Raw genomic sequence first — 25,878 nt, forward strand, 5'->3', positions numbered from 1 at the left:
TTTAACAGTCATCTCCTTATAGTTTATAATGGCATATAAAATTAGCGGAGAGCATGCATCATTCTTTACTATTGTTTCATACCCCACTGCTATTTCTAATCTCTACTGCAAGAGTTCCAAATCCTACAGTCACTGACAAACACTACAAGATTCTAAGAGATCAGATTTATCTCAGATACAATACCTCAGCTTCAGGTTGCCAGATGCAATTTTTTTTTTTTTAACAGTATAAACACATTAAAAAAAAAAAACACACAAAAAAAAACAAACCAAAACCAAAACCCCAATAAAATAAACCCCAAAATAAAACAAGCCCAAAACTTTTTCACTTTCAAAAATGTTCACAATTGGTAATGAACCAAGCTGCCTGTTAAATACATTTCAAGATTGTTTTTATAAAGTAAAATATAACCTATGCTAAAGATTTCATACAGTATCTGGCCATTCTATACTATTACAACATCTATACATTTTGCCAATTTTTTTTAGAAGTGACTGTTTTCTTCAGTGCTGTGATACATTTAGGTTCCAGAGGCTTAGAGCTAGAAGGCGGCACCTACTAATTTACATGGCAAATCTCACTCCGTTCCCTAATCTAATACCCTTGGTAGGGTTTAAAGAATAAAAGGCAAAATACTCTTAAAATTATTTCCCTTTATCACAAATCCATAGATGGGAATATGAATTTCTGACAAGGTATTTGGCTTACGATGACTTGTTGATACATATAACACATAGCCTCTCCTGTTATCATCATGCTGTCTATTTAATAATTCACATTTAAATACAAGACCTTAAGTTGCCACAGCACAGGAGGAATAAAATTAAGGAGATTTACATTTTCCTGCTGAGAAATCTGGAATGCTGTCTATAGTGTTTTATCCTTGTCTTCTAAACTTGTCAGAAACACTGGTGCCATGATAACCCTCCGTCAGTCAGGAACTAAAATATGTATTTCAGAGCTATGTCTTCCACTAAGCAGCAACTTACCGAAATCATGAGAGAAACCACTGTTACAAAATACGTCAAAAGGAGATACTTTCAAACACAGACTGCCAATTTACACTTTTATCCTCCGTAATTTAAGTCTGTGGTACAAATTTCTTCATCACATTAGATGGTCTCTGCATTTGTACTAGTGAAGCAATTCCCCCCTCCTTTAATAAAAAGTAAGTAAATCAGAGAATAGTGTAAAATATGCAAGAACACCTGAAAACCCTCAAGGTGAAGTATTGAAACTGCTTCTTAATAGTCCTATTTTATGTTAGTGTCCCTCATTCAGTAAGAACAAACTAATGAATTTTAGCACAGAGATTCAATAATATTCCTGAAAACAACAATTTTTGGTACAATTATTGTGGTGTTAACAAAATCACATAACAAAGAGTTTTATAAAGAAGAGTATATTGGCAAGTATACTGGATTGCTGTAGATGGATTACACACAGTCACCTTTCTTATGAAGGAAAAAGTAGCCCTTAAGTTTGTCTGGAGTCTAAGACCACCTGTCTGAATCTTTAGAAACATACATTTTACTTACTAGTAAGATCAGTATTATCAATTTTAGGGCAAACATCCTCACTATGAATGTGACCTCTCAATGAAGTTATTGTCCGAACCACTGGCACTAGTGTAAACAGGAGCCAACTTAAATGGTACTTAATGACCAAAAAATAATAAACTTGTAACCACTTACAAGAATACTGTAAATAATTTATTTAGCATAGACAAAAGATTATGAAGATCTCTACTTCTTTAATTAATGTCTCTTCTTAAAGCCACAGAACACAGTAATATTAATCAGACAAGATGCAAATATTGACAATAGTGAAAAGTAACTGCTACTCTACCACATTATTTTCTCCCTCAGTTTACAATTTTAACACACAAAGCGCTTGAAGTTTATGATCAGCAACAGAGTCCAGCTGGAGGTCAGTCACTATTGGAGTACCCCAAGGGTACTGAGTAGGGCTTAACATTATTATTAGTGACCTGGTGATGGTGCAGAATGCATACTGAGCAATTTTTCAGATTATGCAAAACTGAGAGGAGTAGTTAATATACCAGATGGTTGTGTCACAACTCAAAGAGACCACAAAAGGCTTGAGAAATCAGCTTACAGGAGTCTTACAAAGTTCAACAAAGAGAAATGCAAAGTCTTGTACTGGCAAGGAATAGCTCCCACATGAGTACATGCTGCGGACAGGCTTGGAAGCAGGTTTGCAGAAGAGGACTTGTGTACATGAAAAAACATGAGCCAGCAATGCACCCTTGCAAAGAAAGCAAACAGTCACCTCAGCTACATTCTGAGGAGTATTACCAGCAGGTCAAGAGAGGTGGTGTGACACATCTGGAATGCTGTTTCCAGTTGTGGATTCCCAGTAAAAGAGACATGGACATACTGGAGTGAGTTTAGTGAAGGGCCACAAAGATCGCTGGGGAGACTGATGTCTAGCACATGAGGACTATAAATTCCCGATGGAGGATGCAGGGAAGAGTAAAGAACACTGGACAAGAGTCTTCTCGGTGCTCAATTAAAGGACAAGAGACAGTGAACACATACTGAAACACAGGAAATGTTTTACTGGTTTTACTGGGAGGATGGTTGAACAGCAGAATTGTTTGCCAAGAGAAACTAAGGAGTCTCCATCCTTGGTGATTTTCAAAGGTTCTGAGCATCCTGCTCTAGCTGAGCCTGTTTTAAGCAGAAGCAGTGGAGCAGTGGAATAGATGACATCCAGAGATCCTCAGTCATTCTTGGATTCTGTGAAATACTAACCATAACAGGTTTTGAATATGCTCACTACATGCAGTTCTAGGCTACTTGTGAATGTAAAGTACTAGTAATTCCAGTTGATTCTGAGCTGTATCAAGAGATAGATGGTGAATGCTGGGGTCTTGTCTTACAGCCATGACATCAGTCCCTCGTGAGTGTGCAGCATGCATACTAGGGGTACATGCAAGCATGCATTTGGTCTGCCAACTCCATGTCTTCATTATCCTATGGGATCCACTGTGGTGAGCACCATAATGTAAACTAAACAAAAGCTACAGTGTTTTCCTAAAATTCATTACAGATCAGTATCACTATATTGCACAGCAGCTCGGTGTCTGTTCCCATTTTCTACACAACATGTTTAAAAACTTTAAATTATGAAGAAGCTACTTACAGGCTGAATAATTTAAAGACAGATTTACCATTACAGTCATCTTCCTGGAATAGCGTGTAACAGCAAAATACAGTCCTGTTAAACTGGGTTAATAGCTGCTTCACATGTCCCAACTTCCCTCTTCTTTCCCTTCATTCAGGCTTTTCCATTTCTCTCGTCCCTTCTACATTCCTCTGCTTCTGTGGGTTGCTACATTTCTTAGAGACACCAAATTTTAACTCAAAATCTGATGACCAAATTGACCTGTTAGCTTCCAGAAAAATAACTGTTTTCAAATATTATAGCTTTGGGGTAGATGTGTTACTCCATGTTATGCATGTAACAGGAGTCTGTATCCTTCCTGAAGATGTAAACTCAACAATCTCAAACCATAGAATATGTCCTTCCACAGTACAGAACTCCATTCAAGTTTCATATTCAGTGCACTAGCTGGAATTTGAACACCTATAGCCTACTTGTCATAGAGGAGAATATAATTTCAGAAGTGGGTAACTTGTGCAGGAAATGGGCTCTTTGTTAGAGGTGGTTGAGGATGAAAATAAGAACAACTACGTTTAGGGCCTGGGCTATGTATTATCACTACCTAGCTGTGGAGAAAGCTGTACTAATCTGTATTTACTCAAGCTTTAATTATGTTTATTTCTTGCTTTTCTTAAAGCACCAAGGAAATCATACTTCTTGGGAATTCTGGGGAAACTAGTATTCCCCAGCAAAACAGCTTTGCTGAGCAAAGCAGCCACAGAGGCATGCCTTCTAGTCTTCTGTGGGTAAGAAAAGAACCTGTATCATGAGGCAAGGGGGACCTCATAATTCCTCCATTCCTCCTCCAGGAAGATAGAGGATGGGAAAAGCTTGTTTCTACAGGAGAATAAATCAGAAGAAAATCTAAAGGTTGAGTGCAGAATTTAGTAAAGAAGTAAACTAAAAGCTGATCAAAATAAAACAGTTCTTTTCACAGGGAAAAGCAGATACACTCTTTAATTTAGCTAACTCCAGTAATTATGGAAGTGAAAATACACAATGTACATCAGCATAACCTAGCCACTCAAGGGTCCAGGGCAAGCTGGGTCCCATTTACTGAAATACCTTGATGTAGAGTAAGAACTGAGTTGACCATGATGATAACAGTGTCTAGCTGATTAACAACATCACTCAGAAGAACAAGACTTTGTATAACCAATACATTTCTTACTACCTCAACCTTGGACGAACAGCTAAAGGACTGATAAAAGGCGAACATTTGCAATACAACTGAAAACAAAATAGTAATAAAAAAACAAGTAGTCAATAAGAAACAGCAGTAACTGAGTGAAGGGTAAAGGTGTCAGGGACAGATTGTGACAGCTGACTCAATTCAGGATCAAAAAAGCTTGCCCCCCTCCACAAGTGTCAAAGAGCATGTGCGCTAATTTACATGGCAAGAGAGGGCAATTTCCCTAATAGAAGATGGAGTACTAATTAATCATACATTTGGTAATTTTTGACCAATGAAAAGTAATTTCTTCATTCTCTGAAAGTTATATAATCTGATGTACAAAAAAAACCTAAGGCTTACTAGCTTTGTGGAGCTTCCATCTAGCTCCCTATTTTGTAAAATAGCTGAAAATAAAATACCTCAACTGTGTGTATATTGGCATTTTGCACACAGGGTAGTGATCCCACTTTTGTGACAACAACCTCACACTATTTTTATTGCTATTTAACAAAGCTGGCTAGACTACACTTAGCGCAAATATATCCAATCAGCTAATACACCTTCAGCTGCAGTGGAAACATACCCTTTTGAGAGACCATCTGGTCTAAGAAGTCCCCAATCTAAACTTTGTGAAGAAATGGATGCATTACTAAGCCTATTTTTCACAGAGTAAAATATTTCTAAGCTGTTTTCCTAATAAATTTCTAAGGTCAGCCAAACCAATAGATATGACTGCCTAGGTATTAAACTTCCAACTCTCAGATTCCAATAGAATGTGTTAATCACAGCACTGTTTTCCATCTGAATGCTCATTTGACATACATTTAAACCAGACACCTAGTCTTTGATGTGAGAGAAGTTATTTTGAAAAAAAAAAAAAAGCCATATTGAACACTTAACCTACATGTTGCCTCATGTTGCTATTGATCCTAGATCCTGAAAATAATCAAGGTAATATGCAGTTTGTCTTAGAACAGGACTGGTAGGCAATTAAATGGTAAATTTCAAATTTTCAGCATATGGAGGCAAGTATAGCATTTTGCAAGCTAAAATACTTGAAGATAAAAAGCTGGATTCTTCACAATTTCATCCCTTATATAATGTGTCTGTGCATTTATAGATATACAATTTCACCCACTTGCAGAATGGGAGTGAAACAGAACACTGTGTTTTAATTGCATTTTTGCATTCAGTTTTAAGCAAGAGTAAACATCCACTTAAGATGACAAAGAATCAGACCCATCAACCCATCTTTCTTTTTCATGTTAACAACCAACTCATGAATGTGAATATTGCTGTTTACACAGCCTAATCCCCTACAATACCTTCATGACTTCCTGAAACAAGTTATTTTTATGTCTCTATGATGTAATTAAATATACTTTTACCTCTGTGATGTGATGAAGATGTTGTTGGTTAATACACATCTAGTATAGATAGAGTGTTTTACAGCTACACATCCATTATTAAAAAGGAAATAAAAATGCACAGTTGCATTCATTTCCAAAGCAGCAGTTAATACTGACAATTGCTGAAACAGAAATACTGTCTCACTAGATATTTGTAATTAACTAAAAGTATTTTCAGTTGCAAATAAAAGAATGTTATTACCAATTCAAGCATACACATATATTGTACTCTGCAGCAAGGTTTAAAGAGAATACCTCCTTCATTGTACCCATTGCAGCATAGTTAGAAACAAACTACTCTTGGTTACATCTAACTCGTGGTTAAATTAAACTACTCTTACTCCACACATGCACAAGTACCACAAATAACTAGGAGAGAAGATGTCAAATAAAGGATACCACCGGGGTCCACATTGTGTTAATAACTCTGGGAGAACACAAGTGTCACTCCTTCTAACTCCTGTAAGCATTTCTATGTGAGAAAATTCCATCACTACATTACCTATTGAGAAACGTCCTGGAAGCACATGGATGCTATTTAGAAGTGTTCCTCAGCAATATTACACCTCTGAGTCCTGAAGCCACAAAGTTTATTTTATAATCCCATGGATGTTTTATTATTTTTGGTTAGGTTGTGATGACCACTGCACAGGCAGAAACTGCTCATATGAAAATATCAAATTTCCATTCTTTTTTTCTAGTCTTTTCCTCACACCTCCCAAACCCAGGATGATTATATACTCTAAGAACCTTCTACTCTGTCTAAACTAAAGTACTTCCATATTTCATAAGCATTCGAGTGAACTCTTTTACTTTCACAGTACAGTGACTCATTTCACTAATGATGTGAGCAGAGATGAGGAAAGAATAAGGTTTTCACGCAATATTCAAATGTTGTTATAGAAGGAAAACTGCTCACATGAGGAAAGCTAGACTGCTTACATCCCTACAGATTCCATGTCAACAAAAATAACAGCAACCTTTTTGCTCTATTCCCAAAACATCAGTGCCAGCTAGTAAACCTGCGAAACTCTTGGTAGACTAATGCCAAATATGATATTTCAGATCTCATTTCTCTATAAAAGGAATGCATTATGTTAGACAGGAGTAGGTGGAAACATAAGACATCTAGGCAAAACATCCAAAAGACTCTTGCACAAGAAAATAAACACTCTAGTTTGAGAAAGTTGAGCATTATGCAATGCCACAACTGTGTACGTAGTCTGTTTTCTGCAGTAAAAGGAATGAAATGGAACACTTACTGACCTAAGTACAAATTTATTTCCAAGACAAACCTAAATTCTACTTTTTCCAATTCATTCAAGTCTTAGGCAACTTCAGTGCGACACACTACTTAAACATGTACCTTGAATATCACTGCGGTGTGGATTCCCTTCTCAGTCTGAGTTAGAAGCATTCATTATCTCCTCCACCATAAGAACTCTAAAATGTATTCAAAAGCACTAAGGATATATAGAAAAGACTCTCTTCTTCCTTCCTGGCAAATACTTTGTTATTTTGATGCTACTACAGGTTTTTATAGTTTAAGTCTTAAACATTTCCTAGGTTATCCTACTAAATAACTGGGTCTGGCTAGGATAGAGTTAACTTTCTTCATAGTGACTCATATGGTGCTGTGTTTTAGATTTGTGACCAAAACAATGCTGAAAACAGAGTAATGTTCTAGCTATTGCTGAACAGTGTTTGCACAGCATCAAGGCCTACTCCCTTTCTCACTAGTCACCACAACAAAGACTGCAGGATGTGCAATAGGCTGAGATGACACAAACAGGCAGATGACCTGATCTTACCAAAGAGATATTCCATGCCATATAACACTATGTTAGAATCACAGAATAGTTAGGGTTGGAAAGGACCTTAAGATCATCTAGTTCCAACCCCCCTGCCATGGGCAGGAACACCTCACACTAAGCCATCTCACCCAAGGCTGTGTCCAACCTGGCCTTGAACACCACCATGGATGGAGCATTCACAAGTTCCCTGGGCAACCCATTCCAGTGCCTCACCACCCTCACAGTAAAGAACTTCCTCCTTATATCCAGTCTAAACTTCCCCTGTTTAAGTTTTAACCCGTTACCTCTTGTCCTATCACCACAGTCCCTAATGAAGAGTCCTCCCCCACCATCCCCATAGGCCCCCTTCAGATACTGGAAGGCTGCTATGAGGTCTCCACGCAGCCTCCTCTTCTCCAGGCTGAACAGCCCCAACTTTCTCAGCCTGTCTTCATACAGGAGGTGCTCCAGTCCCCCGATCATCCTTGTGGCCCTCCTCTGGACTTGTTCCAACAGTTCCATGTCCTTTTTATGTTGAGGACACCAGAACTGCACACAATACTCCAAGTGAGGTCTCACAAGAGTAGAGGGGCAGGATCACCTCCTTTGTTTGACCTGCTGGTCACACTCCTTTTGATGCAGCCCAGGATACGGTTGGCTTTCTGGGCTGCAAGCGCACACTGAAGCTGGCTCATGTTCATTTTCTCATCAATCAACACCCCCAAGTCCTTCTCCGCAGGGCTGCTCTGAATCTCTTCTCTGCCCAACCTGTAGCTGTGCCTGGGATTGCTCTGACCCAGGTGTAGGACCTTGCACTTGGCATGGTTGAACTTCATAAGGCTGGCATCAGCCCACCTCACAAGCGTGTCAAGGTCCCTCTGGATGGCATTCCTTCCCTCCAGCGTATCAACCATCTCCTGGGTTCCGCAGTAGCAGTTGTGTTTCTCTTTTTTAGTAGCTGGTGCAGTGCTATGTTTTTGACTTTCAGCCTGGGAACAGTGCTGATAACACTGATGTTTTTAGTTGCTGCTCAGTAATGCTTACTCTGACCAAGGACTTTCTGAGTCTCAAGCTCTTCCAGGGAGTAGAGGAAGCCAGGAGGAAGCAGAGACAGAACACCTGACCCATACTAACCAAAGAGGTATTCCATACCACAGCACATCATGCCCACTATATAAATTGGGGGCAGTTACCTGGAAGGGTGAGCTCACTGCTACTGTAGGACTAGATATCAGTTGGCGAGTGGTGAGCGGTTGTATTCTCCCCCCTTGTTATTTATGTCCCTTATCACTATTATTACTGGTGGTAGCAGTAGTGATTTGTGTTATACCTTAGTTACTGGGCTGTTCTTATCTCAACCCGTGGGAGTTACATTCTTTCGATTCTCCTTTCCATCCTTCCAGGAGTGGGGTGGGGAGGAAGGGGGAAAGTGAGAGAGCAGCTGCATGGTTCTGAGTTATTGGCTGGGCTTAAACCACGACACAACTGAATCACACACCTTGGTGTCATTGGTAAACTTGCTGAGGGCACATTCAATTCCACTGTCCATGTCAGCGACAAAGATGTTGAACAAGACCCGTCCCAACACTGATTCCTGAGGGACACCTTTTGTTACTCCTTAATGTTCAGCCATAAAAAGGGAAAAGAGGGGCATTTAGGGAGGTTAGCTGTCTTTTGGTTGGTAGCTAGCTGGTCATCTCATCTTCCACTTATTAAACAAGTTTTGTTTCTTTTTTTTTTTTGTAACTCAGCCCACAAGTTTTCTTGCTTTTAACTCTTTCTTTATTCTCTCCTATCCTATTGGGGGTCAAGGGTGAGTGAGCAAGCAGCTTGTGGTGCTTAGATACCTGCCAGGGTCAACCCACATTATCTACCAAATTAGTAACATCCAACCTTTCTGTTGCGCTATTCGCTGATGTGTGAGTAGGTATTGAGGATTTATGCACACTTGTGACATAACTAAGCCTGTATCTGTGTTACAACCAGATGTGTGCTGTCCCAATTTCTCCACAGCCAGATACAGATGTGCATTGTATGACATACCCAGCACCTCTGAGCAACAGAAAGAATGTGGAAGTGGGCTGGGTGCCAGGCAGTACCCAGCTCAGTCTGCACTTTGCCTATACGTCAGTTACTTATAGGCAACTGCGCTGTAGGCAACTGTCCTGTAAGTAGAGAAGGTCAGTTCTCTACTAATGAACTTTGTAGAATTTAAAGAGAAGAATTTTGTGTAACACTATACATTCATTATGTGTTGCTAACATAAATGCTTTCAACACACTTGCCCCCAAATAAACAAAAAAGTCCTCCAAAATATGGCCATCTACTGTACATGCTTCGCTCCTTGGGGAGAGGATGAGTTAGTTAAAAGCATGTGGCAGATGTTAGGCCCATTGTTTAGTACACTGCTGGAAAATGTTTCATTTTTATGGCAATAAGAAGCCATACAGACTAATGACATGATCTCATAACAGGCAGATATTTATATCAAGATATTGACCTTTTTATGTTTTAGAATGGGAATACACTAGATAAAAATGACAGCCTTTTTGGGTGCCACCTCAGTGATAACTTGTTGCTTTTACTGCATTCATAGTAAAGCACCATTTGTACCACTTAACTTCTCACTGAGCAAAAAATGCTGTATTACATCAAAAATTAAAAACCCCTTAGCAGTAGATTTTTATACAGAAATTTTATGGGTAAAATAAAAATCAAAAGTTAGAAGTTGTTGCAAGCAATTTTCCCTATTCACTTTAGGAGTACCTGAACCTGTGGCTTCAGGTTCTGGCTTTTGACTCTAAAAATAAACACTGCATCACTGTTTCACATATGAAAGATGCCATGAACACTGAAGTGTCTGCAGAACTAGTGTAATCTGCTTGTTACAGTAAACTGAGTATCTCTTAGAGGGGTTTAAAGATTACAGTACATCTGAGGCAAAGCTCTTTCTTGCACACCACTGGAATACAGTACAGTACAAAGATGACTTAAAGAAGTTATTAACAAGGCTGGTTATCAGCTATAACAAAATATTTATTTACCAGCAGTGGTATGAAAAAAATTGCCAAAAAGAAGAGAAGAAGCCTGAAAGATAGGAATCCTGACTTCTTAGGGTACGTAAGCATCTTTTAGTTCTACTCACTCAACACCCACTCTTGTGTTACCTTAGGGAAACAAAGGCGTACACTTCCGCAGAAGATTTATTTTCTCTAACATTATTTGCGAAATAAATATGAGACATTCACTCAAGTCTGGCTTTCTTCTTTGAGAAACGCTGATCTTGGTATGTTCTGCACCTTAGCTAGTTTGCTTTTATCAGTTATTAAAACTACACATCATTTTCATGTTTATTTTTAAGGAACATAAAAATATAAATGGAGAAGTATTTAATACAGAACAAACAGGACACAGTATTTTTACAGAAAAACAGATGGCCAAGTGAAAAATCTAACCTCCTTTGAGATCAACAAGTTATGCAAATACAGGACATAGCTCTCCCTTGTATGCAAGGGCTATCTTTTACAGGGCTAGCTGCTGCTTTACTTTCCATATACTTTTTGAATACCCATCACAAAATACTAATCATGTCTTTTACAAAGGACCCTGTCATACCTTTATGAAGTGCTCAAAAAACACACTAGATATTCTGTTCTTCAAAACATCTCATCTGTCTAATAGCATCCTACCGCCTTCTCAAAATATATATCCTTCTACTCTGCTTTTATTGATTTAGCAATCTGAATTCTGAAGAATTTCAGCTAATTGCATGCAGAATATTTTCTGCCAGGGCTGTGTATAATTAAACACCCAAATGCTACAGTAAAGACTGACTGCACCACCTTTACTATAATACATATTAAGTAAAAAAAAAAAAATAAATCAGTGTGATCATCTCGTCTGAGCTGCATTTAATAAAAACCACCAACCATAGGACTTACTTGTATCAATTCCCACCTGAAGTTTAACAGACTACTTTGACTAAATCATCCTTCTTATTTTCAGATTACCAGCACTGAGGAATCATTAGTAGTTCCAAATAGTAACATAAAAAAATGCTTAATTGTAGTCTGAATTAGTCTGAATTTATCACCAGATTTGCTAAACTACAGTAATCTGATTTTCTTTTAATCTGCAAGACTGAACAATCTGGTTTTGGGTATCAGTTACTTTATCTCAGATGTTTCCATTTAGTTTACCAAAGATAATGTTAAGGGACAGCTTGATTAATGGCTGGAAGTGCCATCATTGCTTTAATTTTACTAAGCTGTGCCCCAGTATTTCATGATAATGCATGTGTCCCAAGTCCCGTATCATTCTTTAAGCCTCCTATATACCCTTTTCAGTTTTTCTGCATCCTCCTTGAAGTGCGATTGCCACATCCAAGTTCAGGATTTGAGTAGTGATCACAGCATTAACAACCACAGAAGCAATGTAATTCGACAACTGCTTGATATTCCCCTTGCCCATTCATCCAAGACTACATTCTTTTGTCTCCCCTTGACACTGGAAGCTGATTATACCATGACCCTTCAAAACTCTTTCAGAAGTCTGTGCTTTGTGAGCGAAGAATAAGGCACTCAGTAAATAGAACCTACAAATAGTTTTTACATAGTGATTTCTCTTTTGCTGTATATCCTATTCTTCTATTTTATTACCTCAGACCTTAGAGAGATTTGGACTATGCCTGTGGAAGTGAATGAGACTTCTATTTGAACTCATCTAATGTTAGGCAGATTAACTACATTTATATGGAATATACTGATTTTAGAATTTACCACCATGGGTTTTTTTTCTGCTGTTTTCCTCATGAACACCTAAACACTGCATACTTATTTCTGTGGTTTCAAGGGAGGGCAGAGTTGGTAGGATATGAATGCCTAGCCCTCCTATATGCATTCTTTGGCTTCTATCTCCTCTTTGATGCCTTTTAGATTTGCAGTTAAACAGTATTCTAGTCTAACATTTTAATCAAATGTCTATTGTAGGGAAATCACAATTGCATTACCTTAAGAATATTGCCAAATTATACCTACATTTAATTTCTGCTGACACACTAGTCCTTACTCAAGGTTTTGTGTCATCTAGTTAAAATACTTTTGTAATGAGTTTCTCCTCTCTGCTCCCTGACCTTTTTTCTGGTAGCCCTGATAATAGAAATAACAAACTTCTAGCTGCAGCATTCTACACCAGCTGAAGACAGTACTCAGCAACAGTGAGATCATAACTTGAATTTTAGTTCAGCATACAATAAACTGGTGTATTTAGATAACAGCACCTAGGATATTGGCCTAGAAAACATATACGGCAACCTTCCAGTCTTCTGTCTTGCACTTACAAAGAGAAAGCTTTTGAAATTGTACCAGTAAGTCCATCTACATTAGAATAAAAATAATCAAGCCATTTCTCTAGGATTAGGTGACTGATTTCAGCCAGTCAACTTGCAATGCCAGTATACCTGGTTTTAGCCTGACAAGCTTCTACATAGCCAAATTCTGGAAATAATTACTAGCTTAAAAAAAAATGCAAATATAATGCTACAGAAGTAGAAAAGGAGCAATTAAGGTTTCCTAAATTTAAATAAGCTTTCTTGGGTTTTAATCTGATTTCAAGGGAAAAACCTTTTCTTCCTTTCTTCACACAAATTCACACATCCAAATTCAGAAGTATAAACAATTTGGCCCCTTAAATTAGCAGCTTGCCAGTGCCTTCAATGGAAATATGGAGTCAGAAATAGATCAAGGTATTCTCCAGGTGAATACTGATACAGCATTATTTAAACACATGAAAGATTTCAATATCTTCAATATTAAGGTAATTAATTGCCTCTTGACTTCATATTGTGGAGATGGAAGACTACATCTCAAGTATTTACGTATGATTTTCCTTCTGATATCTTAAGGAGAAAAAGAATCACACTCAAAACATTTCTAACAGTGGCAAAAAAAAAATATAAAATCTAGTACTAGAAACATGTCCTGACTGTGGTTAGTTTTCATGCAACCAAGTTTTCTTACATATTAGACACTTCAACATTTGCATGAAGCATGAAAAATATCTGAGTGGACACCATATACAACAGAGTAGGAACTGTGCTAGTCTGAACCCATTTAAACATAGTTTTTCTTATAAGAAGTAATCTTTGTCTGTCCGGCACAGACTCAGTGGAACTATTTTACATGCTATAACTCCATGCTAAGTGAAGTTTGTCAACCAAAGCAGACAGTGACCTGAATTCCAAGGAAAATATTTAGAATTTCATACAGAACTTGTAGTCTAGATTCTTCTCCACACTCCTTCTGTGGTTTCTTTTCAGTGTACACAAGTTCCTTCTGATTCTGAAATGAATATGAAACCTTGCTAACGCAGAAGTGTTGCAGAGAAAAGCGAAAGTGTAAGACCTAAAACCCTAAAGCCAGTAAACATATGTTTACATAGACACCAACTCCAGCCCAACAAACAGAAAATATTTAGCACCTACTTGCTCACAGAAAAGCAACTCTCTTAGAAGCTAAACCCAGCAGGATCTTGGGCACAGATACAGGTAATAGACACAGATTACAGGTAATTGCAATGCAGTTTGCTCCTGCAGGGATCTCCTAACTACTTCAGACTGGTATACCCCACAGAGCTGATCTGCTGCCTTTCCTCTAGAGAAGGAAAACAGCCCAAGCATCTCCTGCATCTGTGCGTGGTAAAAACAAAATAAACACAAACAAACACCCTCAAAACAAACCACAAAAACAAACAAACAAAAACAACAAACAAAAAAACACTCACAACACCACTCCCAAAAAGTACAAACAGGTAATGCAACTATTCTGTCATGGAGTTTTCTTTCTAGGTTAGTAGTAGCACTCAAAAAAGTTATAGAGCTCCTGCTCTATGCTCTGTTTCTGGGTATAATACATGGATTGATTTTGGTACATAGTGAGACAAGGGCAGCATCTGCATAGTCAGCAGTTGCATCTTCCTCGTTTAGCTATATAGCTTATACGGATTCACTGCTTTCCTGTGTTTGGTATAGGTCCAGGGGCTGATGAATGCAGAGCTGGTGACTTCCAAGAGGATGTTGCTTATGGTAACATGATAAAAGGAGCAATGGTGGCTTATCAGGTTTTTTAGCCACTATTAAAACCTGTGCAGCCCACAGGATTCACAGAAATGAGTGATTAAAAAGGAAAGTTACTACAGCTTAGCACGTACATTAACGCATGGGACACATGTACCACTTCATGTAACACTCCATTCAGATATCTGATGGAATAGTTACAATCAGTAATACCAGCATTTTACTACTCACTTTTAGAGCAACAGCACACTAATTTGTCTGATTTATTTTGACAAAGAGCTCAGGTGGCACAGCTCCTGAGATATCTATCAATACAGGATGCTCAGCAACATTTATGCTTTTTGTTATTGGTAGGAAAGTACAGGAATCAAAATTCAATTATCAGTCACCACTTTCAAGGAATGTTTAGGTTTATTGCTGTGAAGAAGGTAAATCTCACCAATTCCAATAAGCAGGATCAATAACATCTCACTCTATGAGGTATAAAAGAAGAAAAGGTTTTGCATTATCCAGGTTTAAGTATTGTGGTCTTCTTTCTATTAACTATTACTCTACACTAGTTCTTTCCTAAACTCTGCATGTCTTTTCCCACAAACACATATTCAGAACTCATCTATAAGATCATTGTCACAGCTTCCTAAAAAACAGGTTTGGTTGTTGTGGGGTTTTTTCTTAATAAAAAATTTTTCATTATATTTCTTATGCTAATGATAATAAAAGTTGCAAGCTGTGTCTACTAGCAGTGAGATACGACTGTGTTGTAGACTGACTAGAAACTGTATTCTGATGTTACCATGGCACTGAGCCACAGGTAATATACTCTGTCTTGATATTACACTAACCATAGGCAGGTATCTTCCCAGTTTCTTCAAGCTCAGGCAGCAGGAGCTCACATCTGCTAAAAATTACACAGAGGTGCCCCAATGCATATTCAAGGAATAAAACACCACCCCTGTACCTCCAAGCAACACACCAAAGTATGTTATGGGGAACTATACCTGACTAGTGCCTTTCACTGAACACAATTTGTCTATTACATTCCTTTGTCTAAATACACAACCTTTGGGCAAAACCAACCTCTTATATACCTCCATGACATGTAACTCAACAGAACTCTGTATCTAGATGAGGACTTCCAAGATTAGTATAACTTCAGCAAAATTTACAGACTCCAAAAAAGTCGAAGAAAACACCCGTGCCTTTGCATATGTGAACTGTAGCACCAGTTTCAATACTATGAATGCATATTTGCTACCTAACAACCTAGTATAAAAGGCAGTTATAGTTTTTTATTTTACTCCTAGGTGTTTGGTATCATACACACACATATGCACTCATTCCTCTAATATATCAGTGCTCCACAAATAGTAAAAAAAGAATCTTCTCCATAATCTATTCAACAAGACAGCACTGCTAGCCATTATTTACAGGTACAGAAAGAGAAGACACAGTAGTCTTTAGTTCTGTATACCTGATGTAAGTTTTCAGGTTCAATTTTTCACAACTGTCAGGACTGTTAACAATAAACAGCTCAGTTTCACATGATTTTAGCTGTACTGGCAATGTCAGAACGCTGGCAAATTTTGATACGTGTGTCTTACAAATGTTTGAAATGTTAAAAAATGAATGGCCATCTGTGAACCCCCGTTACCTACTCAGGATAAACCAGTCATCCAAGATGGGCAGAAACCAGTCCTCCAAAGTGGCATGCAACTTCCCTAAGCTGAGACCATTCTTCATCTTCCTGCATTCCTCTGTACCTGTTCAACACTACTGTAGGCAACTCCTACTGATAAATCCCCAAACACTCTAGAACTGTGAAGTGAATAAGGGGGTACTGGGGGGAAAACTTTTTCAGAACAGAGCTGGAGAGCATTACAGCAGGTAAACTATGGTCACACCAACAGCTTAAGATAAGAAATGTCCTGACATTTAGACCTTTAGCCTCAAAACGGCTAAATTAGAACAGTCTAATTTTTATACTTAACCATGCCAAAAATACAGGAGTTCTACTGCAGAGTCAGTATGACTCCATGCAGTGAAGGTGTCAGCAGTTTGACTGCTGCACCCGCCCAACAGACCTCACATGTACAATTAAACAGAATCAATACCAAGCCAGCATGCACTGAAAGGAAAAAAATGTTCTTCGCCTGTTGTTCTCTCTGCTATTTGCTGACAGCAGAGGAAAGAAGAGGTTTAGGAAGCATGCTCTCTACTTGTTTTAGAATGAGCATCCTCTCCTGAGCAGGTGACCCTTCCGGATCACTCTATGTCCATCGCCACATTTCCCTAGACTCTCGTAATGGTTTTCTAACTTCTTTACCCTCTGACACTTCCAAACAGAAGCCACTTGAAATTGTCACTCCTCTGCAGAGCAGTCACCTCTTCCTTCCCCTTCATGATGTCCCTGCCTCTAACAGCCTAAGTAGTGCTAGTCTCCTTTTTAATACTTCAACGGAGTCCACACTGGGATTGAAGGAGGAACAATGGCAAGGAAAGTTCCACTCAACTACTTGGCAGCAGATCCTGTCTTTGGAAAATTTAGCTGGCAAACTTTCATCAGACTCTTCTAAGAATATATATATAAACTTAGAATTTTTTTTCAAAGGCTTATACTTAGATCAAACACAGTTTAAGAACATGAAAAAACACGCTCACAATACAAGGACAATAATTAAGCCAAATTTGAGGTCCTGGTTTAATGAAAATGTTACAAAAATTTGTTTAAATGGGAAAAATCACAACTTTCCCCTAATCTTGTTCTTGGATTTAATAACTGACAATTTTATAATTCAAAGCAAGGTCTATCGTAACTTAACTATGGCAAGTACAAGCAGTACTTGTGTTAGGCTTTCCTCTATCTACAGGCATATTCAATATTGGCATAAAGTCAAATGGATGAACTGAAGTTTAAGTTACAGCAGTTTTCATCAGCTAGACTAAAGTTCTAAATTACTTGTATTTTTATGGATTCTACCCTGGATTCATGAGACTCAAGACACTGCCTTTGAAAATATGCAGTAAAAATAACACGGTAATTGCCTCCCAAAAAAGATGAAAACTGTAAATCCAAAGGCCAAATGTTCAGCAAATCTTTGCAAATATTCTTTATATATTAGAGGTGTTTGAGAAATCTAGGTATAGGACAGCTAGATGGGGGAAGCAGGGAGGGTTTTCCACTTTCAAGAAAGAAGTCAGATACAGAGTTTGTACCTAGTAGTCCAGAAACAGAGAACACTGAACTTGCTCCAATAACTCATGTCCATGTGACCCAAACCCACTTCTAGTGCAGAAGCCTAGCAAGCATCCAAAAAATGAGCAGCAACTACCTTAAATATTAAAGAGCTGTTTTCTTAATGTACACTGTTCTATTAATGCTGTTCTTCTGTCAGTGTAATTACACACAAATTAGTAAGACCTCTAGGTGCCAGAACAAATTCCATTAGAACACTTTCCATTAGAAATTTCCATCTCTCACTTCTCAGTCCTAACCACCAAGTCAAGGCTGGAAACAAAGATTCACAGATCTTCTAGACATAAAAAATGATATGACTTACTGCCTCTACTGCAAGATCACATTCCAGGTAAAACCTTCAGTGTTCTGGTGGTAATGACCCATTTTCTTCTTGCCCATGATGGAGCGCTATCTCACAACTTTTCCCTATGCTGATATCCCCTTTGTTTTACAGATGATAACCATACTTTTCCTTCAAATTAGCTACTTGATTGCTGTAATTAAAACAAATTCAACAAACTCCCAACTTGTCCTCTATCCACAGTTAACAGCAGACCTGACCTAGTGGACCAGTTGTACCAAAACAGAGAAGCACCACTCTGGAGCTTGTTAATCCATCTGCAAGTCCATTTAACACACTAGCACAGCAGAAAATTTGGGCTTATTAGTTCCTTGCTGGGTTAGTTAAACTTTTGGGGATTCAGTGACTGCCAAGGCTCAGACAGAATAAGAGATGGCAGCAGCACTTCCCTCATTCAATAGGAGGGCCTATAGATGTCTTCTGAAGCTGTACCCTTAGCTCAAATTTTGCTGCAATTGTTTTGAAACCTGAAGAAGGGCTTCTGTGCCCAACAGTTTGCGTGGATTTCCTTATTGTATCAGTTAATGTAATAAGAGCTATTATACCTTGAGAAGCCAGATGTCACAGAAAAGCTCCTCTGTTACAAACTGGTTACAGGTTTCATCCAGCTTCACACTGAATTCACCAGAAAAGCTTCTCTGCAATTAATAGAAATTTTGAGTTGTAGACCAATCCCCTGTAAATTTACATTCTAAATTTTCAGCAATTAATAAACAAAAGTTATGCATGAAGAGCAGATTTTAAACACTTGCCTGTGTGAGACACTAACTGTCCCTCAGTACATTATTTCAAATAAATCCATTTGAATTCTTTGATTACTGCCCATAAAAATACTTGCAAATTTTGGTAAATATGTATTTGGAATGAAAGTATGAAAGTTTACATATCTATGATATATCAAAAGAGTTAAGATGGAAAGCTGAAAAATATTGGTTTGATTAAGTAGCTCTTCAAAATCACTTTGTATGCAGAGAAATTCTACAGCCAGAATCAACCAAGAGTACTTAGTCAAAATATCATTTATAGCATATAAAGGATCTTTTGCCTCTGCAGCTAGTACTGATGATTCTTCAAAAAAGTAAATAACAGTTTTACAAAACCATGAAAGAAAGAAACATCTTTAACTTCATTCAATCCACACACTGGCTACTTAAGACCTGATCTTCCATCTGAAACAAGAACTGTGTTTTCATTATGAAATTAATCAAGAGCCTGCTGTCTTACACATTCCATTCTTCTTGAGGGAGGAAATAAATATAATTGCACTTGCTTTAATTAGTGGTGATGCGTCTTTAAGAATCACTGAAGACTTTCATCTCAAGATCAATTAACTTCTTTGTGGCAGAGAATTTGTCAGAGCTGATGAGTAGTAACTAGCACTGAAATTTATCCTCAGAATATTTAAGTTTTGGGTTCTTTTATTTGAATGTGCTTTTTTTAGTATACAAACACTCTAAGAGATGCAACGCGATACAAAAAGTGATCTGAAAAATTCTAGGAAAGTTAGACTCACAATTATAGACACACAAGTAGCTTCAGCTGGAAGGGACCTTCAAAGGTCATCTAGTCCAAACCCTCTGCGATGAGCAGGGACATCTCAGAACCACATCCAGCCTCCCCTTGAATGTCTCCAGGGATGGCGCATCCACCACCTCTCTGGGCAATCTTTATCAGTATTTTACCACATAATTTTTTCCTCACATCCAGCCTGAATCTCTCCTCTTTCAGTTTAAAACCAGAACCCCTTGTGCTGTCACAACAGGCTCTGCTAGTAAGTTTTTCAAACAGATAAACCCAGCACATTTTACATCCCAAAGAAAAGTGATAATTTCTCTTTCCAATCCAAATTAATTTAATAAGGTGATAATATTGTACCAGTACTGTTAAAAAGAAGAACCAGAACTAGGAAGTACAATATGAAGACTTCTGCTATTGAAAGGAACTCCAGTGCTTTTCCTTTCTTCTACGTAGAGCTTCAGATTCAAGAAATTAATTTCTTGTTACAGGTCATGTCATCAGTTTTACATTGTATTGTTATGTCAGCAACTGCTAAAGAGACTCAGTGTTAAGTTTTGGAGAGCTGCTTTTATCAATCAAGCCCTGCTATTGATCAAGGCCAGCAAGCACTATCACTGTACTGACAAAGCTAAAATAAGAATTATGGCCATACAAGTAATTTCAATCTGCAGGTACTCCCTTTCTGCATCATAAATTCACAGACTATGAAAAATTCAACAATTAGGAGAATGCCAAGACTGGAAACTGAGACTGTTCTTTAACAGGAAAACTTTTAATGGGTTAGGATGCTCAGTGGAAGCACAATACATGCTACATCCTATGCTCCTGTCTTACATTTGGGGGGATGGGGTGTCTTAAGCTCTTATTTACATAAATTATCATCATTTTAAAATGACTGAAAACAAAAAAGAAACTTCTATAGACAGTAAAAACCTAAGAATCAATCCAAGCGCGCTTTAATACATCTACACTATCTGTATGAGTATGTATTAAAATACTTTGATTTCCTACATGATGGTAGAAAATCTTAAAAAATGTAAATGTTAATGCATATTGAAATGTTTCATTTTCTAGTTTTAAAGAGAAATCTCAGACATTCTACTTCTGCAAATTACTTAGCTGCAGCCACTAAGAAATATCTGTTACTGTCTCATTAAGCCATCAAACCATATATATGATCACACAACTACTAACTTACAGTTGTTGTAAACTTAGTTTTGTTTAGTGAAATGGAATTCACTAGTACTGACTGAAACTGCTACAGAAAAATTATACTAGTCCTGAAAAAGTAATCCATGAACTTGAATAATTTTAAAGACCATTACAAAGTAATGTAAATGTACCGAGTAACGCTACATTGAAAATCCATATATTTCCTATACTCTGATACGTGCCAATGTGAAATCACCCTTGTAATTACAAGGTGAAGATAAAGCACCTGTCACTAAGCTGCAACCACAGCATTTGGTTCCTCATGGAAGAAGTCAATTGTAGCAATTTCAAATGTCTATAATCAGTGTAACCAGTCTCTAACTCCACATTTCTGTGAAGTGAACCAGGATAGCTCAGGTACCAAAAGAACTATGTGATTCCAAGTCTACACAGAATAAATCTCTACTATGGGTACCACAGGGTGTTTTGGCTAGGCCAGAAAATCACAAATAGATTGGGGTTTGGGTTTCGGTTTTTTGTTGTTGTTGGTTTTTGTTTAGTTGCTTTTTTAAGAAGGACCAGAAGACACTATGAAAATTACAACCAATCTGCCCCTTATAGAAGCTTATCACATTTGAGAATTCCTGTGAGATTTTTCCAGCGGGACTATGTTAAAACAAAACTTAAGTCTTATTTTTCTTAGGGCTTAATTTTGCTCTTGGTAGTATTCATTATCTATTCATGATCTCCCTCACTGGAACATCACATGAGTCACAAAAATGCGAATTTAGATTTGTTGTTCTCTTTCATTCATACTGATGTATATTTGGAGTCATATTTTACTTACAGTGTTGATCTTTGGACAAATGTTCTATAAAAACTGCAGAAGAATTGTTTTGTTTTTCTTTGCACCAGGATAGAAACACAGTAAAGACATCTAAAATGAAAGCTATTATTTATTACTTATTTCCATAGAGACCGGAAGCCAAATCAGCCAGGATACTAAAGTGCTGCAGAATTTACAAGCACAGAATGAATGACAAAGTGTTACCTACAAGCTCATAATACAAAACCTAAGCTGTAACAGGTAAACCAAACAAGTGCAGGGCGGAGTCTGGAAGATGGAAACAATAAACTGGATGCAAGCAATTTTATGGCAATTACAAACTACGACCCTCCCTGCTGGTATCAGATGGTACTCACTGATTCAGCTGTCTGCTATCCATAAGCACAAGGCCACAGATCTTCTGAGGAAGCTGAAAACTGCCATAAAGTTGCCAGAAACAATGTATCTTTGTCAGAAAATTTGTAATGCTGCCATCAATAATATGCATAGAATGAATCATACTCATGAATCAGGAAAAAAAACACAGCTTCACCATTTAGGTCCCAACACTATTTCTCAGTACATCTCCACTAGTGATTTACTGTGTAGGCACGGGCCTTTTTTGACAAGAATTTGCTTTGAGTAGGAGTGATATGACTACAAAGTGGCCTTCCTCCAAAGAACCAATATTGACACTGTGCACAACAGGTCACCGAAGGCACCCCATCTGCAGTGTGGATACTTGGTTCTTCAGCAGTCAATGCTCAATGGAGAGTGATACACACTCCAAAACAGCTAGCACAAACTCAACTGTCAGTGAAGAGTCAACGCTGGAATCTAGCAGTTCTAGATTCCTCACAGAATCTAGCGACATGAAGCCTGGTGCCTCCCTCTTTGCAATGTATCAGTCGGTAATAGAACAGTATCTTAAGTGAAGATCCTCCCAGTAACTTTTAGTCTCATCTTTAGCCTATTCTGAGAAAGTAAGTCTTCTCAATTTTTCCAAGTTAGGTCTTTTATAAAAATAGGACTATGCTAGCAAATCAGCAAGCTACTTTTTAATTTCAGCCACACCTCAAAACATATATAAAACAATGACAAAGGAAGAAAATTATTCCGTAACATAAAGAAATGACCAATACACAGTAGAAAATAAACAGTTTAGCCAGATGTTAGGAAAACTGCTGTGACATGCATGAATTCAATAACGGGATATATGGTTTCGGTTTTAGGTAACCAGTCAGTTATTTGTAATAGTGGCAGCTGTTGAGACTGTTGTGCTCAAGTAACACTATGTATCTTTCATTCCAGAATTGTCCTACGCTTGGCAGTGAACAATTTTTATTTTATAAGCAATAATTAAGATAGAGATGGTAACACTGATATTTCCCACCTGCACACATGCAGCTAGACACAGTCTGGTCAGAGAATGGTGGAGATCGCTGCCAGTGCTACACCTCCTCTGCTCATTACGGATTTCAGTCTCAAAGTTTGTCAAGCTGTTACTTTTCATAGCAGTACATTTACTGGAAATCACCTTGGTATAGTACCCACTTTTTATAACTTCTTTTAAAAAAAAAAAAATACTACGACTAGTAATAGAAATTAATTTCCTCACAGGCAACTGCAATAAATGTTTTTAACTGAGGATTTGGGGAGCAAATAGCTCCCAGAGAAATGTGCACTTAGCACAAAGTTTTCAATAGTTATAGAAAAGATTCTCTTCTTCAGCACCAACATTGTGCCTTTCTACAGGAATAGTTCACAACTTTGCTTGGGACTGCTGCATCTCTCTAGAATGGGTCTTTAAAGCAAAAAACTGAAAAAAACAATCTTTCTTTCCTTTTCCTCCCATCGGGATATTAACTGTTAACTTCCAATTGAGACAGCAGGGAGGCCATATGAAGGTGATGTCAGCACCAGTCCTTCAGAGCACAGAATCTCCAAAGTAGGTGATAACTTGAACTTTTTTTTGTCAAAGTACTATTTATTCCAAATAAAGATTATAACTTATTATACAATCATAGAATGGTCTGGGTTGGAAGGAACGTTAAACATCATCTAGTTCCAGCCTCCCTGTCATGGGCAGGGACACCTCCCAGTAGACCATGTTATTCAAAGCCCCATCCAACCTGGTTAAAACTATTCAACATCATCTCTTTTTGTGTTTTTTGGGGGGGAGGGTTGGTTTTGGTGGTGTTCTTTTTTGGTTGTTTGGTCTTGTTGTGGATTTATATATATATAAAAAAGGCAGTGTAAGATTATATATATATTCATAAATGTATCATGCTAAGAACAAAGCCTACATATCCCAACATAGCAAAACCCAAGATACAAAGTTCAGACACTCCACTTTTATCTGCATTGCCCTCTTCTGTTCTCAAAGTTCTGCTGTGCATCCTACAGTAACCTGCTTAACAGTCCTAAAAATGGTTGCACAGAAGCAACCTTAAACCAATCCATTTTATCTCACTTTATTTTGCACATTCTGCAGGCTTAAAAGTGAAACCTAGAATTTTTCACTACTACTTTGAAGCCTAGAGTGCATATAGAGTAGGAGGAAACAGCTGGAGCAGAGTAGTGAGTCCACTTGCAGTATTACTTGCTGTACTGCTTTCAACTGAGATCTGGCCACATAGAATGCCATACACACTGTAAGTTTCTATCTTCTTGTAAGGAAATTAATGAACGCTATTTGTTGATTTAAATGCACAAATACAATAGTATTTCTCCTGTTTGTTATCTTGACCACCCAATATACCTAATTTATGAGAATCTCTATTACAGTGTGTTGACAGTCATGTGCAGTCTTTATTTGGTTATCTTTAGAATCTTCTTGTAGTGAGGTGTTAAAAGCCACACAATGAACCTTGCAGTACTACAGTTTTCACACACTTAGCTGCTCCATTCCTGTAATTATGCTATAAAATTGTTTCTGAAGTGGCAGCGAACTCAAACAAAACTAGTCAAACAAAACCGGTAACACACCCTTTTTCCCCCAACAGCAACAAATACCCACACCAACCCCTTCCATGACCGATGTATTCATCCATTCCTGTTTGGAGAATGACTAGAGATACAAAACACAGGCGGCGATAAAGGATACCCGATGCCAAAGGAGACACAACGGTTTATCAGTAAGTCATACAAAGCTGTTCAGATACTTTTATACTGTAAAACCAAGTGCTTGTATTTGTAAAGCACTACCTCACTCTTGTAAACAGCAACTTTATTTCTCGACAGTGGCAGGTATGACGAGAAAAAAAAAGGGGAATTAATCTTGTAAAATTCATAATTCTGTCCCTGTACAGAGAGAGGCAGACATGTCAAGAAAATATGGAAGATGGAAATTCCAGTTTGGAACCAAGTTGAAATTGAAGGAAAAATTCTATATAGGTCCCAGCCTCAATCCCATTTAAGACAGCAACAGGCAAGAGGATAAGGTACAGAAGCCTACCTAGGTACAACTCTAACGTGTTTATTAAATAAAGTGGCTCAATTTGTTTTCCAAATATGAATTTATACATTTTCACTCTGAGACAAACTATTTTTGCTTAACAAAACTAAGCAAAAAAAAAACCCAGTTTAAAAGCATCTGGGATCTGCCTCTGGCTTCAGGGTACAGACATAGTGCGGTAACATTTGGGGGGGGGGGGGGGAGGGTGGTGTTTCAATTTTATTTAAGAAACAAATACACTCTGAATAACATAGTTACTTTAATCTGACCATTAGCATCTCCCGTTTTGAGAATTTAAGCTAAAATAAGGGGCAGCAAGCAGATACAGAAAGAGGTTACTATTCAACCACGGAGCCAGGAAAACTGCAATGAAGTGTTGCAAAACTTTCACAGTTCACAGACTAGCCCCGGGAATCCTGCTGGGTTTCTGAGCAGTCTATACTTCTTACAACCCACCACTTATCAGAAACTGACACTAACCTTTCTCTGTCTACAGTAACAACTATGCTCCCTCGCAATTGTGTGTATGAGAGATGATTCACTTGCTTCTATTCCATGGAACTGATGATTCATTCAATCGTCTCCAGATCATGTTAACATACTAATCATAATGGCAGCAAAAATCAAGTTCTTAAACTTTGTTATGCTCAAATGTTTATTTTTTGGAGAGAGCACAGAAGAAACCCAACAT

The sequence above is a fragment of the Pezoporus wallicus genome, unplaced genomic scaffold, assembly GCF_028554395.1.
Source record: "Pezoporus wallicus isolate ANWC-B61680 ecotype Strahan unplaced genomic scaffold, APGP_CSIRO_Pwel_v1 contig_6787, whole genome shotgun sequence".
Lineage (NCBI taxonomy): Eukaryota > Metazoa > Chordata > Aves > Psittaciformes > Psittacidae > Pezoporus > Pezoporus wallicus.